General features: G+C 42.3%; 1 protein-coding gene across 2 annotated transcripts in view; it reads right to left on the bottom strand.

Annotated features, from left to right (window-relative positions):
• SHTN1 (shootin 1) overlaps positions 1 to 16,780 on the bottom strand; it is a 122,976-nt gene that overhangs the window by 105,732 nt on the left and 464 nt on the right. The window lies entirely within an intron of this gene.

The following is a 16,780-nucleotide window of genomic DNA, read 5'->3' as shown; positions in this document are numbered from 1 at the left end:
GTGGGGGTGATTTTTCTTTCCCTCCCTCTGTCTCTCTCTGCCTTGGCACACGAATCCTAGAGGAAAAAAAAAAAAAAAAAAGGTGAATGTATACATGTAATAATAAAGCCCTTTTAAAAATAATTGCTTTCTGGACTAGCAGATGGTGTAATGGTTACGTTGCTGGACTCCCACGTAGTGGACTGCAGTTCAAGTCCCAGGCCTGGCTGCTTAAATTCACACCAGGCATGTGTGCGTGTATGCCCAAAATCCCAAGAGAATAATAAAGAAGAGACTGCAGCATGGTCACCTCCCCAGGGGGTGATTTCTTGCTTTCTGTCTCTCTCTCTCTCTCTGTCGAGCACACATGCCCTATAGCAAAAATCTCTCTCTGAAAAAAACAAAATTGTTTTCAACAGAAAAGATCTGACTGACCAGAGTAAAGCCCTGTGTACTCCAGATCTCCATCAACACCCCTCCACACACACATGCCAATCCCTGAGTATAAACTAGATAGCCACTGGAGCTTAAATATCAATGAAGTATGCCTCTCTGTTTAAAAGAAAGAAACGAAAGGGACTAGCAGTTGGCGTAATGGCTATGTCACTGAACTCCCATGTAGTTGACCGCGGTTCAAGCCCCAGACCCGGTGGTTTAAACTCACGCCAGGCTCATGTGTTTGCGTGCCCAAGATCTCTAGAGGAGAATGGAGGAGAAGGAGTTGTAGCATGGCCATCCCCCTGGGGGGTGATTTCTCGCTTTCTGTCTCTCTCTGTCTTTCTGGTGAGCGCACGCACTCTATAGCAGAAACCTCTTCGAAAGAAAGAAAGAAAGAAACAAGAACTAAGTAAGAAATTCTACAAATATTCACTTACATCATCTGATAATCTATAGCCATAGTTCAAAGCCTACTTCTATACCTAATACTACTTCAAAAAATAAACATATATTTTATTGAGATATTTTGACTTAGGTTACTCAACATTTTGAAGTATGTATAGATGAAACTGAAAAAAATAAAAATAGATCTAAAACTTTATTACTAGGGCCAGTAGGTGGCATAGTGGTTGGGGCGTTGGACTCCCACATGGCAGACCACAGTCCAAGTACTGGGCGTGGCAACTTGCTTTCTTTTTTTTTTTTTTAAGCCACCGGGTCCGGGACTCGAACTGCGGTTGACTACGTGGGAGTCCAGCGACATAGCCATTATGCTAACTGCTGGTCCCGAACAACTTGCTTTCTTGTTTTCTCTCTCTCTTGTGAGCACACATGCTCTGTAGCAATTAAAAAGTAATGATGAAGATAAATAAAATTAAATAATTATTTAAAAACAAAAATGAAAACAAAAAAATCTCTATTATTGGTGACCTACTTTTAAAAATTATCTCATATTGACACTAAGAACTCTTTTCTATTTAAAACACTGGATTATGGCTGTAAAGTCTCTTTTAACACAGAATATTTTAAAATATGTTCTTATAATGCCAATAGAAGGTAGATGAAATACTGCCAATTCCCAATTACCAATTAATGGGTGTTTATGAAAAACAATAATTAAAAACCCTTCATCTATCATACTTTAATGGAAACCACAAAAATATGTAACTATGTGTGTGTGTGTATATATATATGTGTGTGTGTGTGTATATACATATATATAGACAGAGAGAGAGAGAGTGAGCACAAAGAACAAAGAAAGGAAAGGGAAAGTATAAGAAAATTCAACTACTTGGTAATAGAGAAATGGAATACGAAAGAAAAAAATTTACTTTTATTTTTTAAAGTTAAAAAAAAAGTTAAAACATGGGAACCAGCAGTAATGGCTATGTCGCTGGACTCCCACGTAGTCGACCGCAGTTCGCTTCCCAGACCCGGAAACTTAAAACTCACGCCGGGCATGTGTGCATGCGTGCTCAAGATCCCGAGAGGAGAATGGAGGAGAAGGGATTGCGGCGTGACCATCCCCCCTGGGGGGGTGATTTCTCGCTTTCTGTCTCTATGTCTCTGTCTGTCTGGCGAGCGCACGCCCCCTGTAGCGAAAATCTCTCCAAAAAATAAAATAAAATAAAAAAAGTTAAAACAAAGTTTAAAAAAGTTTAAAAAAAAGCCCACTGCCTTAAACAGCATTTACACACACACAACCACACATATATACATACATACATATATTTCGCAGTGACTATAAATGCATATTTTTAGCAAAACTGGCAAAGCCATGTTACTTAGATACTTCTTTTTGGCACTACAAAAGGATTGCTAAGAAAGCCTTCTTATTGTTTCAGAACTGGCTCACAGTTTGTACATTTTAAAAAGCTTGTGGGGCCAGCAGGAGGCATGTAGATTAAGGTGCCGGGTCTCACATGACTGTGCAGACCCAGCGGCTTGGAACTCACACTGGGCAGGTGCGCATGCAGGCCCAAAATTCTCCAGAAAAGAATGGAGAAGAGACTGTGGCATGGCCATCATGGCCCGGGAGGTGATTTCTCACATTCTCCAGCCTCTCCACCCAGGTGAACACACGCGCCCTACGGCAAAAACTTTAAAAATAAAAATAAGTGAGCTGGCATAGCTCAAGTGATTTGATGAGAGAGATCCTCCGCATGCTGGACTAACCAACACAAAAGAAGAAAGAAATGTGGCCAACTCTCTTCCCTATGAAGGTGCACACAAGCCGGGAGGCCTTTCTGTCACGTTTGCAGGGAGGACGCATCTCGCTGTAGCACAGTCACAGAGGATGTGATTTAAAAAGGCAGCCTCATCCCTGCCTGAGCACTTACTGGCTACGGGACCTTGGACAAGTTGGTGAATCAGAGTCTCAGGGTCTTCATCTGGAAAATAAGAACAATAATGCTTTATCTCTAACATTATTGTTATTAAGAGTAAATGAGGGACCAGCAGTTGGCGTACTGGCTATGTTGCTGGACTCCCATGTAGTTGGCCATGGTTCGAGTTCCAGACCTGGTGGCTTAAACTCATACTAGGTGTGTATGCATGCATGCCCAAGATCCCAAGAGGAGAATGGAGGAGGATGGATTGTGGCGAGGCCATACCTCCTGGGGTGGGGGGTTGTGATTTCTCGCTTTCCCACTTTCTGTCTGTCTCTCTCTGTCTTTCTGGCAAGTACACACACTCTATAGCAAAAAAAAAAAAAGAGTAAACGAGTCAACATACATAAGAACGTTTAGACATGTAAAGTGTTCAGCATATGCTAGTCATGGTTATTATTAGTATTAATACAGAAAAGTACATCGATTCCTGTGAGCAAGATAGAAGAGTTTAGGCTGCTCCCTAAGTGCCCTTAGTCTCAGGCTTATTTTGTCCTCCACAATCAAAAAGACAGCAGAATGAAAAAAATCCAGAGTACTACTATCCTCTACCAAATGAAAGGAAAGGAAAGAGCTCAAGATCTGTTTCTTACAGTAAAGAAAGGTGGCTGGAAAGTGGAAGAGAATCTGTGAACTGTGCTTTTCTTTTTTTTTTTTAGAGAGAGATTTTTGCCATACGGCATGTATGCTTGTCAGAGAAAAAGTGTGAAATCACTCCCCAAGAGGATAGACATACCGCAATCCCTTCTCCCCCATTTCTGTTGGGATTTGGGGCACACACGCACATGAGCCTGGCATGAGTCTCACGCCTCTGGGACTTGAACCGTGATCGGCCATGTGGGATTCCAGCACCTTAACCACTATACCACCTGCTGGCCCCATGAGCTATGCCTTTCAATCCTGGCTGCACCTCAGAATCACCTGGGGAGCTTCTAAACCATTTAGACATCTAGCCCCCTCTCCACATAGCCTCTCCCACCCCAAGATTCTGATTTAACTAACCTGAGGAGGGGATTGGGTATCCATGGTTTTCTTTGGAAGTGAGCCCCCCCCCAAGTGAGTCTAATGTGTAGCCAGGGTAGAGAACCATCACACAAAAATGTAGAACGGAAAAGGAAAGAAGAGGTGGCAAAAATAAGGAGAGTATCAAGAATCACACCGGCTTTCTATTTTCTAACTCCCTGATGCCAAGAAAAGGACTCTTCTTTCCAAACTGCAAACGACAACATAGCCAGCCCGGAGGACTTACTGTTTAGTCACAGACCTATTGTTTCAAAAACTTGACATCTGAAGTTCAAAACTATAAGCCAATAGTAATTATGGCTAGGGTTAAGGACACTCAGGGTTTGGCTGGAACTTTGTTGGTTTCAGGGTTGAAAATCCAGCCTCCTTAGAAACCTCTCAATCTCAGTAGACTAAAGGCCATTCTCGGAGCATTGGCTCCAGACCAGTATTTATTTATTTATTTTTTGACCAAATTATTTTTAAATTAAATTTTTCAGGTTTGATGCCAACTTCATAAAAATACCTTAAGAACAACCGCATCCACGACTGCAACCTAGTTACTTCTTTGCCCACTCCTCTCTCTCTTCTTTCCCGAACACCCTCTTTCAGAAATAGCTCAAGGTAGAAATGATTCTCCTTGGATTTTCTCTCTTGCTCCTTAGGCAAGACCTGCTGTCTCACAGTCAGGGCCAGGGCTCTCTTAATGAGAAACAGCCTGTCATTATGAAGGTTCTCAGTAAGTCTTCTTCTGGCTTTCTTCACATTTTCATTCTCATATACCGTATCATCTCGCATTAACCCCAGTTCCTGCAGCATTATAATACTATTTTTCAAATACCATCCAGCCACTGACCTGATGCTGAAACGGCCGGCCTGCTCGCCATTTTGACCCGAGAGCACAGTGCTGCCTTCTCTCCAGACCAGAATTTCTAACCAACACTTTTTAGACCCGTACTGTACAATATGGTAGCCGTTAGATACAAGTGGCTATTCCATTTCAGTACTATTAAATACAATGTAAAATTCACTTCCTCAATTGCTTTAGTCACGTTGCAAAAGTCACGTGGTTAGTAGCTACCATACTGGACAGTGGACACAGAACACAGAACACAGCAGGAAGCTCTACTAGCCAGTACTAGCCTGGGTATCTCTGCCCAGATGCGTTGCAAACACCTCAACTCGACATTAGAAAGTGAGCTCATCAACTCCTCGTCACCCAAACTTCCTACTTCCTACTGGAAAGCTTCTTTTCACTGGTGTTATCATCCATCTGCTTCTCCAACTGGACCTGGAGGCTCACCCTTGCATCATCACTTTCCTCCCTCTTCAAAGATCGTCAAAGTTCTCAGGTCTCTAAGATACATCTCTCCCAACTCCCCCTTCTCAGCAGCCCTAATTCCGACCCTCAATAATGATAAAACCCAACTATCTAGCTCTAGCTTTCCTCCATCCCAAATTCATTCCCTACATGGGAGTCACATATTGACAAAGAAACCTGGCTATTTCAGTTTATTCTTTAAAAATCTCCAAAGAGGTTAGCCTCACAACCTACGAATCCCACCATTCAGTCTCAGAGGCCACAACCCTCTCCATCACACCCAATGCCCAAGTGCTTTTCTGAATATTCCAAGACCTCTCACACCTAAGCTATTTCATTAATGTTTTTCCCTCTACCTGCACTATCTTCCCCTCCCGTCTTCCTTACTTTCTCCTTTTCTACACAATTCGAAGCCAGTTCTTCCAAAAAGCCTTTCCCTATGCCACAGGCAAAATCAGCACTTACATTTTAATATACCACCGGAGTATACTATTTATATATCTCTATACGAGAATCTACATATAACATTGCAAGTTATCTGCCCGTGGGTCCATTTTTCTCCTCTTCAGCTTATTGTGATATGCCTTAAACACAGCAGACTACCAAGCACAGAATCCATGCCTAGGTTGAATGACTGAATGGTGGATGGACTGACTGGCTCATAAAAATCTGTGATGCAAAACAACTAGTGCAAATAAGAACAGCCCCATTTTACAAATGAAGACACATAACTGCATAGAGAAATCAAATCCCACAGTGAGAAATGTTGGAGGCAGAATCGTTCTACTGATTCTCAAAGTTATTCATGCAAAAAGACATCACTGTGCATTAGCATGTCCAATGTGCTAAAGCATCAGCTCAGAAACAACCCTCTGGGGCCAAGACTATGTCTTCACCCACCCAGAGGCCCAGGTCTAGCACAATGCCTGACACATAGAGGACATCTGATAGATATGTGTTAAATTATGGAAGAATACATCAGGGTCTTCACATTAGCAAATCATGAAAGAGTTCAGACTCTCCTCCTCATACTAACAGGATCTCTTCCATCATATGGTACCATCAAGACACCTAAAAAAAAAATGAAGCTTTAAATAGCCATCAAATATAACCAGAAAAACATTGTCTCATGAGATCTTCTAATGTAGATTCCCATTCATTGAGTCTGTATCTTTGAGACTCAGGGAACCTTGAAACGTCTCTTACTAATGGGAAATGAGGACATGAGTCATAAAAGATGGCATTCAATTAGGGCATGATTCCCTTCTGCACACATCCCAGTGGGTCCTCCTCTTAAAGCTAGAGTGGAAAGAGAAGTCATTTATACCTCACTTGTTAATTAAAGCACTCTAAAAGCCAGGGAAAACACTGCTGCAAAACCTGATCACAAAACAAAGGTGACGGATTTCATATCTGAAAAGAAATGATGTCAAACCTGAAATTCGCTCACTACAGAGTAGAACACACAATCCAGTGTTAATGAATTAATGATGTTTAAGAAGTACTCTCCGAAACTATATTAATGACTTCAAATTAACCAACAGTAAGGAAGAAAACTGAGTATCTTTAAATATTGCTATATGAGTCTAAATTCTAGTCTAGCGTGTAAGGAGCATATAAGTCATCACTTTGTCTTCCCAACAACAAAATAGCAGAACAGACTGAAAATCAACATCCCTTCTTAAATCCGTGAGAACTGAGATCACAGGGCAAACCACTATCCTTCCCCCACCCCCATTGTAGAAAAATGTAGAAGGCCACAATTTATTACAGTAAATGTCCAGAAGAAGAAAACGCCTTGACAGGAAAACTCCTTGACAGGAAAACCTAAACTATACCTGACAAAAGACTCAGAGTGACCAAGATTGCGAGTTAAAATGGAGGGATGTAGCAGGGATGGCAGTTTCGGAGCACTCCAACCTTTCATGAGTTTTATCTCCGGGAACCCTATAAGTAAAGATCAGAAAAAAATTTCCCTTCTCCTTTTGGCAGGTGGAGAAGAAAAGCAGCCACTCTGAAATATGCCAGGACATTCTATTCTTCTTAACCAAGCGTGCCCTCAAGACAGACTACTTTACTAGAGCCTACAAGACTTGGGAAAAGGAAAATACCCAACTTCGGCCCCTCTAGCCTCCCTGTCTCACTCAGGGGATGGGGAGACTGAGAGGTTGTGAAGGTCACAGTCCAGGGGACGAGGCTCACCAAGACTATGATGGAATAGTAGGACCACAGAACAGTCTATGCGTTGCCACAGCGTTACCACAAATAGTACCCTGCAGATGTTTATAGCAGCTTTACTCAGAGTTGTCAAAACTCAGGGACAACCAAGATGTTGTCCAATGGGTGAATGGACAAACTAATTGTGGTACACCCATACAATGGAATGTTATCCAATGATAAAAAGAAAGGAATGAGCTATGAAGTCACACAAAAACATGGGAAAAGTTGAAATGTGTACTGCTAAGTCTAAGAAGTCAGTCTAAAAAGGCTGTATACTATTTGATTGCAATTACACAATATTCTGGAAAAGACAAAACTACGGAGACAATAAAAAGATGAGCGACTGGCAGGCGTTGAAAGGTAGGGAGAGGATGACGAGGTGGAACACAGCAATCCTTCAAGCAGTGAGACTATCCTGTCTGTCACTTAGTGGTGATTCAGGTGTCATCTATCTGTCAATACCCTTAGATGTAAACACAAAAAGTGAATCCTAATGTCAATGATGGACTTTAGCATCTAACAATGTACCAGTATTAGTGTATTCATTCTAACAAATATACTGCATTAATAAAGGCAAGATGTCAATCATAATGGAAAAGGGAAGGTGGGGAGGCGAGGAAGTATAAGAGAATTCTCTATGCTTTCAGCTTCATTTTTCTGCAAACCTAAAACCTCTCCCCCAAAAAGGTCATATTAACTTAAAAAAATATATATATATATATGTCATACCCAAGTTTGTGCCTAGAAGATTTTAAATAAAATCATGCACATAAAAGAATCTTGATGTATTATTTTTTGTGGTATCATACAGAAATTTCAAAACTCAAGTTTTAATGTGTAAAATGTGTAGTCAGCATGATAAGTAGGAAAAAAAATTGTGTTCCTTCTACACTTTAAAGCAAAGCCTAGTTATGTAACAACTTTACAAAATAAGTTCTAAAGCACAACAATTGGATCCAACAATTCTACTTTGAAATAGTTTTTCTGTACACTATGATATATATATATATATATAATTTGCCAATTTATTTATTATTAAATAATTATTTACTTTTTAAATTTGTCATTATTTTTTAATTTGACCAGAGAGAGGGAAAGTGAGAAAGCAAGCCACCAGGTCCAGAACTTGAACTGCAGTCAGCCATATGGCGGTCCAACACCTTAACCATCATGCCACCTGCCGGCCCCCTTTTTTGCAAATTTAAAAACTGAATTTCTAAAAGGAATGCTTCCTACAACTGCAATTACATATCAATAGACACATGTGCAATTAGGTAGCAGCCTTATTGTTTTCAATAAACTTTAATTTTTTAAGTTTTACGTTTACAGCAAAACTACATGAAGAGTTACTTTATATTTCCCAATTATTAACAGTTCACATTAATATGGTGCTACAATTAGTTGACCAATAGTGACACATTATTATTTTTTAAGGTTTTTGCCATAGGGCATGTATGCTCCCTGGAGAGAGGGAAAGTGAGAAATCACCACCCAGGGGGGGATGGCAACGCTGCAATTCCTTCTCGTCCATTCTTCTCCCAGGATCTTAGGCATGCACCCACACATGCCCTGCATGAATTTCAAGCCACTGGGTCCAGGATTTGAACCATGGTTGGACATGGGGGAGTCTAGCAACGTAACTGCCATGCCATCTGCTGGCCAAACAACATACTGTTATAGACGCAAGTCTGTATTTTATTCAGCCCCTTAGTTTTTTCTTAACGTCCTTTTTCTGCTTGTGCATCCCATTCAGGAGAACACATTCTATTTAGCTGCCACATATTCTTTGTCATCTCTTGGCAATGTCAGTCTCTGAAACTTTGTTCTTCTCTCATGGCCTTAACAGTTTCAAGGAGTGCCAGTCAGGTATTTTGTAGAATATCCCTCAAGTGGGATTGGTCTGGTGCTTTTCTTATGAGTAGACTGGGCTTATAGGTTTTTAGGGGAAGGCCACAAAAGTAAAAAGTCATTTCATCACATCGTATCAAGGATATAGACTATCGACATGACTTAGCACTGCTGATGTTGACTTTGATCAAGTAGCCCAAGTCATGTTTGTCTTGACTTTGACCTCTTCCCCATTTCCACATAGTCTTTGGAAGAAAGTCACTACGCACAGCCCATATTTAAGGATCCAGGAGTTATGCTATATCTCTTTAAGGGAGAATATCTACAAAAATTATTTGGAATTGGGACCAGCAGTTAGCAATATGGCTATGTCCTGGACTCCCATGTCGTCGACCGCGGTTCAAGTCCTGGACCCGGTGGCTTAAACTCACGCCGGGCGCACGTGTGTGTGTGTGTGCCCAAGATCCCGAGAGGAGAATGGAGAAGGGATTGCGGTGTGACCATCCCCCCTGGGGAGTGATTTCTCGCTTTCTGTCTCTGTCTCTCTCTGTCTGTCTGGCGAGCGCACGCACCCTATAGCGAAAACCTCTCAAAAAAAAAAAAAAAGATCCTGAGAGGAGGAACCAGCAGTTAGCGTAATGGCTATGTCCCTGGACTCCCACATAGTCGACCGCGGTTCGCATCCCAGACCCAGTGGCTTAGAACTCCTGCCGGGCACGTGTGTGTGTGTGTGCCCAAGATCCCGAGAGGAGAATGGAGAAGGGATTGCGGTGTGACCATCCCCCCTGGGGAGTGATTTCTCGCTTTCTGTCTCTGTCTCTCTCTTTCTGGCGAGTACACGCGCCCTAGAGCAAAAACCTCTCCAAAAAAAGAAAATAATAATTATTTGGAATTGTTCATCATGGGAGAGTTGCATCTTCTCCATATTTATTTAAACTATCATTTATTTATTTATTATATTTTTTAGAATTACTTTATTTAACTTTATTATTTATTTATTTTAATTTGACCAGAGAAGGACAGAGGGAAGGGGAGTGAAAAAGCAACCAACCAGGTTCGGGACTCAAACTGCACTCAACTATGTGGGACTCCAGCACCCTTAACCACCACACCACCTGCTGGCACCTAAACTATCATTTATTTATATTAGTACAGTTCATCATCCTTCAAAGGGCTGCGATACGTAAAGTATCTAAAAGTTTCCTTAAGAGAATGAAAATGAGGGACCAGCAGATGGCATAATGGCTATGTTGCTAGACTCCCATGTAGTCGACCGTGGTTCATGTCCCAGACCCGGTGGCTTAAAACTCACGCCGGGTGCATGTGCGTGCATGCCCAAGATCCTGAGAGGAGAATGGAGAAGGGATTGCGGTGTGACCATCCCCCCTGGGGGGTGATTTCTTGCTTTCTGTCTCTCTGTCATCTCTTGGGCGAGCGCAAGCGCCCTATAGCAATGAGTTGGATGGAACAGGTAATTACTTATCCACTTTATACACTTCTAGTACTTTTCACCTGTCCACTTACAGCTCTGTGCTACATAATGACATCTGAGCCAGTGACGGACAGCACACAGGATGGTGGTCCCATAAGATTATAAAGCTATGCCCTATAGCCTAGGTGTGTAAATACACGCTGTGACAACAGACAGCATACAGGATGGTGGTATTACATTAGAAGGCAATGCCAAACAGCCTAGGTGTGTAAGAACACTATGGTGTCTGAACAACTACAGAACTGCCTAACAACGCATTTCTCAAAACACATCCCCTCTGCAAACTGGCACGTGACTATATCTTTTCTATGAGCATATGTTTATTTTATCTTAAAAAAAAAAAAAAAAAAAAAAAAAAAAGATGCACCTAGCTAATGAAAGTCAACAGTGAAATTCTGGGACCAGCAAGTGATGTGACAGTTAAGGTGCTGGACTCCCACATGGCCAACTGTGGTTCAAGTACCAGGCCTGGTAGCTTGCTTTCTCATTTTCCCTCTCTCTCTCCCTGCCCCCTGTCTCTTTCTCATGAGAATACATGCCTTACAGAAAATTTTTAAAAATAATAATAAATTAAATTAAATTAATAATTATTTTTAAAAAACAATTCTGACTAGAAGATGTGGTACCTCAGCCCAGGTTGCTGAGTATCTTTCTGGGAGAGCTGTCTAGTTGGGGTCTCTTCAGCAATGGTTCACCCATGCTGAATGGTTCACCTTCTTTGGGGAGGAAACTGCGTTTTTACTAAGTACCTGCTGATTCTGATAGAGTTGGCTCCTGAACCACACTTTGAAAAACACTAGTATAGGGACCAGCAGTTAGCGTAACGGCTGTCGCTGGACTCCCATGTAGCCAACTGCTGTTCGAGTCCCGGACCCAGTGGCTTAAACTTATGCTGGGGGCGTGTGCGTGTATGCCCAAGATGCGGAGAGGAGAATGGAGGAGAAGGGATTGCACCGTGGCCATACCCGCTGGGGGGTGATTTCTCGCTTTCTGTCTCTCTGTCTCTCTCTGTCTCTCTGGCGAGTGCACGCGCCCTATAGCAAAAACATCTCCAAAAAAACCCCACTGGTGTAAAACCAAATTTTGCTTGAAACCAAAGCAACCATTTAATTCCAAACCAAGTTATCCTGACTTCATATACATCCAAGGTTGACATGCTTCAGCTTTTCCAGTCTGATATGGTCATTGTGACAGGTCATGTCTTTGGTCCCTTTTGTCAAAATAACGCTGTAGCTACTTTCTGGCCAAATGTCAAGGGACTACTGGAAGCATCTTTTGATTATGAATTTGGCTCTAAGAATAAGCTTGACTAAATTTCCATCTGAACCCAATGCACTCTCTGAATAATCTTGGGGGAAATGATACAAATTCTAAAGATGAAAAAAAATTAGTTTGCAGGGACCAGTAGTTAGTATAATGGCTATGTCGCTGGACAACCATGTAGTCGACCGCGGTTCAAGACCCAGACCCGGTGGCTTAAACTCACACCGGCGCGTGTGTGTACGTGCCCAAGATCCCGAGAGGAGAATGGAGGAGAAGGGATTGCGCCATGGCCATCCCCCAAGGGGGGGTGATTTCTGTCTGTCTCTCTCTGTCTTTCTGGCAAGCGCACGTGCCCAATAAGAAAAAGAAAAAAAAATTAGTTTGCTTTAAATTGATTATCATAAGAAATTTATTTTAAACAGTGGTAGCCTAACAATAGCCCAAAACTCTTAGGTTTCTATTCATGCTGTTTTGTTCTTACATTAGACCATCCTTACTATTAAGTACCAATGACTATTCAAAACTTCATCAACAAGTTTCAAATGACATTATGATGCTGACCAGCTTGGCAGACATCTGTTGTCTGTGTCTGCCCACTCTGCATCCTCCCTTCTGGTAGGGGCATTCCATTCTGTTTTGCACAATCACTCCAATCGATTGGGCTTTGAAAGGTCTTCCAATCAAGGCGACCTGCCCGCCCGGCCCAAGGTCTGAAACCAGGACCCACACTAGGCCAAACTGATGCTTTCCAGAATCTGCAGGCTTGCCCCATCTCAAGAATAGGATTTCCTCAGCAGCAGGGGCAGGTTGTATTTCTTTCTTTTTCTCTCTCTCTCCCTCTCTCTCTCTCCCCCCCTGCCTAGCACAGTGCCTGGCTATAAATATTCAACGCATGGGGGTTGAGTGAATTACACAGAAAATCATGCACCTTAAACAAATTCTGAAGTAAGTCTATCATTTTCCAAGAGAATTCTGAAGGGGGAGCAGATTGAATGATGTTTTGTAAGGGAAATGTCCACTTCACTAGCTGCGAAATATGCATCGGAAACAGTAGCCAAAGTTGCCATTTCTCCGTGCATTAAAGATGTCAATCAGTCCAATAAATTAAAGCCCCGAAAAAGACAAAAGGAGAATTACCTCATTACCTCAACATCTGCTTGAACATAAGCAATCACACACTGGCTAATTTTTTTTTAAAGGGACATAATATAACTTTCTAGAGAGACATAATATAGCTAATTATACCATTCACTAGAAGAGAACATGCAATGTTTTGAAGTAATTCAGAAGTGGGTGTGATTTATAAGACATAGAGCTTAGGGAATGGTAAGTAGAAATTAGAGATTGTTCATATTATGACAGACGCCGTCATTACATTTCACAACTTTTGTCAAAAGCAACCTCATTCACCACACCACTGAAGGCTCCGCATTAGGGAAGCCTGTCAGCTCTTCAGTTGGGAAAAAGATAGGGATCTTCTTTCTGAACACCCTCCAGGAGAATGGGTTCAAACTTAAGACTGAAAACCCACTAAGGGAGGAATCATGGGATGAGACCTGCGTGCTAATAGACATGTAAAAAGATTACCAACCTGATTACCAACCAGGGCAATGCAATCTTTAAAAGGTACAATTTTGTCCATTATATTGGCAAAAAATTCAGAGACTTGTCAGGTTCTCAAATTAATACAGATTGCCATTAGCCATGCTGACCGGTGTGTGGAGAAATGGGCCCTGTGGGAGGAATGTAAACTGATGGAGTCATTTAGGGAGTCACTTTTGCAAGGTCTAGCCACAACTTAAGTATGCATGCCTTCTAGCCAAACAATTTTTAAGACTCTATCCTAGGGAAAAAATTGTAACCTTACATTTGCAAGATTATTTGATTAACCGCTGTCTTCTCTACAAGAAAATGAACTTGGTAAGAACAAGAATCATTGGGTTGGGACCAGCAGTTAGCATAATGGCTTTGTCGCTGGACTCCCATGTAGTCGACCGCAGTTCGTGTCCCGGGCCCGTTGGCTTAAAACATGCCGGGCGCATGTGTGTGTGTGCCCAAGATCCCGAAAGGAGAACAGAGGAGAAGGGACTGCGGCGTGGCCATCCCCCTGGGGGGTGATTTCTCGCTTTCTGTCTCTCTCTTTCTGGCGAGCGCATGCACCCTATAGCAAAAACCTCTCCAAAAAAAAAGAATCATTGGGTTCGCTATCTGTACTCCAAGTGCCTAGCACATGGGTCTTAGGTGTGGTAGGTACTTAGCAAGGACCTGTTAAAGGAATGCATGTTTCTTCAGTGTTAGAAAAATACAGTGGGGGCCAGCAGGTTAAAGGTGCTGGATTCTCATGTGGCTGACTGTGGTTTATTCAAGTCCTGGACTTGGCGGCTTGCTTTCTCACTTTCAATTTCTCTCTCTCTATCTCCCTCTTACTCTGTCCCTCTCAGTTCAAAATGAAATAAACAAATGAATAAATAACTAAAGTTAAATAAATTAATTCTTTTAAAAAAGGAAAATATAGTATTCAATCCACAATGGCGCTTCTGATAATGTTAAATAGTCATAGTGGTATTATCACTCACAACGTTAATAGAGAGTAAAAAGTTTTGTCTATTTTCTTTTTTTTGGAGAGGTTTTTACTATAGGGCACGTGTGCTCGCCAGACAGACAGAGACAGAGAGATAGAAAGAGAGAAATCACTCCCCAGGGGGGATGGCCACGCCACAGTCCCTTCTCCTCCATTCTCCTCTCGGGATCTTGGGCACACATACACACGTGTCCGGCGTGAGTTTAAGCCACTGGGTCAGGGACTCGAACCATGGTCGACTACATGGGAGTCCAGCGACATAGGCATTTTGCTAACTGCTGGTCCCAGTTTTGTCTATTTTCAAAAACAAACTCTACTATACACAGCATCCACTGATAAAACTGATCATAATACTGTTGAGTGTCCAAAGACCAGGTTGTGTTTTCCCACCTCAAATCCCTAGGTTTCCAGTTAGTTCTATAGGTCAGTGAGCAAATACTCTTGAAGTCACCTGTTACCATAGTATACGATCCAATGACAAACAAATGCCCTGGTTTGAGACATACAAAAATTACACTGTGGGCTGAATAAATCCTTACACCTGTGAAATTAAACTTAGTATTAAAAAAAAAAAGGACTTTTCAAGAAATACAAATTTCACAGTCTGCTCTATGACCTTTAAGAAGCCCTTCATAAAGGAAAAACTATATATCCTCTCTAAATACTAATGCCATGGATCTGTGGACTTTCCAACACAATATGAGAAAGATTCAGAAACTTGGACAGCCTCCTTTTTTCTCAGGCCTCAAATCCACCAAAAAGACTGAGAGTGTGCTCTGAAGTAAAAAGTATGTGGATTCACTGCATTGCTAATCTGCCTTGAATTCTATACAGAATGAAATGATGTGAAACTTTTTATCAGTCTCTGAAAACGATCATCCATCAGAACATTGATATCTATTCACAGCTATTACCAAAAATGAAAGCTCCCCAAGTCTAGAATACAAGATTCTTTATGTTAGGGGGGTTGAGAAGTGTTATTAAAAATAAAATACTGGGCAAAGTCAATGGTGCAGGGGGTGGCAGAGCACTCTACAATACTGGACCAACATGGGAAGGTTCCAGGTTCACTTCCTGAGTCCTCCCTGTCCTCACCCAGCACATATGCACCCATGATGCACAGGGGGGAGTCAGTGGCATGAAGACCCGTTGGGGATGTCTGTCTATTTCTCTTTCTATATCTGTCTCTCATGAAATCAATGCAAAACATAAAAACAATAATGGACTCCAGCCCTCCATTAAACCCTTGAGAAATTCTAGTTAAGTTGTGTCTAGGTTCACCCACTAGATTCCCTGGTGCCAGTGACTGCAGGTTAATTTAGGATGGGAGGGGAAGTTGCTGGGAAGGAGAAAGAGACTGACATTTATTTACCACCGTTCAGATGCTAATGTTACTGAGAAACAGGTCATGTCCATTTCATTTAGGTTAAGTAACTTCCCCAAGGTCACCCAGGAAAAGGTAAGGATGAGATTTGTTTGGGAGCCTGTGGACCCCAGAGGAATCCAGGTACTTTTGCAAATAGTAGTTTGCCCTCTCAAGGAGCAACCGGTGATAGTACTGGAGAAGACTTCATGAAGTCATTTGGTTTTGCTCTTGCCTAGTGTCAAGTAGGGCTTCATGAACAAGATGCCCAGAGGGGAAGAGACTCGTCCAAGTTCACTGAGCCAGCGAAATGAACCAAGAGAAGTGAAAGGACTAGGGCTCAGCCGGGGAGCAGGGCCCTCTCCACTGCCTGGCAGTGTCAGCAAGTAATTCCGAAAAGCACAAGTTCCTGCCCTTTCTTACTTCCTAAATTTGTACGGCTCTTCTCTTTCTTGAGAATATTTTTAAATGCATTAGGTTTAAATGTGTCAAAGCTGATCTCTTTGTTCCGTAGTGTGCTGATGAAAAAGAGGGATTGAAACAGCTCTTTATGAAGGGATAATCCCCAGTTACCGACAGTAGAGAAACGCGTGCTCGTGGCCTGGCGTTCCTGTGCCCAGTGCCAACCTGTTAATTTAGGAAGCCCAACACAGGCTGGGTGTTGACTCCCCGACTAATAAATTGCTAAAAATAGGAAGTGATAAAAACACATCCTGGCCTGAAAATCCCAGCAGAGGAACCAGACCAAACCGAATGGAACGCTTCGGAAGGCTGTGAAGCAGCGCTGCAGGCCGCCCAGCACCAGCGAATGTGCAAGGGTGGGGCCCAGGCTGGGGAGCAAAGACAGCTGAGCTCCCAACGCCACCAAAATATCCCCCCCCCGCCT

The sequence above is a fragment of the Tupaia chinensis genome, unplaced genomic scaffold, assembly GCF_000334495.1.
Source record: "Tupaia chinensis unplaced genomic scaffold, TupChi_1.0 Scaffold000069_1, whole genome shotgun sequence".
In the NCBI taxonomy this organism is placed as follows: domain Eukaryota; kingdom Metazoa; phylum Chordata; class Mammalia; order Scandentia; family Tupaiidae; genus Tupaia; species Tupaia belangeri.
Note: the sequence above shows the minus strand (reverse complement) of the source record. Positions and strands in the feature narration are given on the sequence as shown.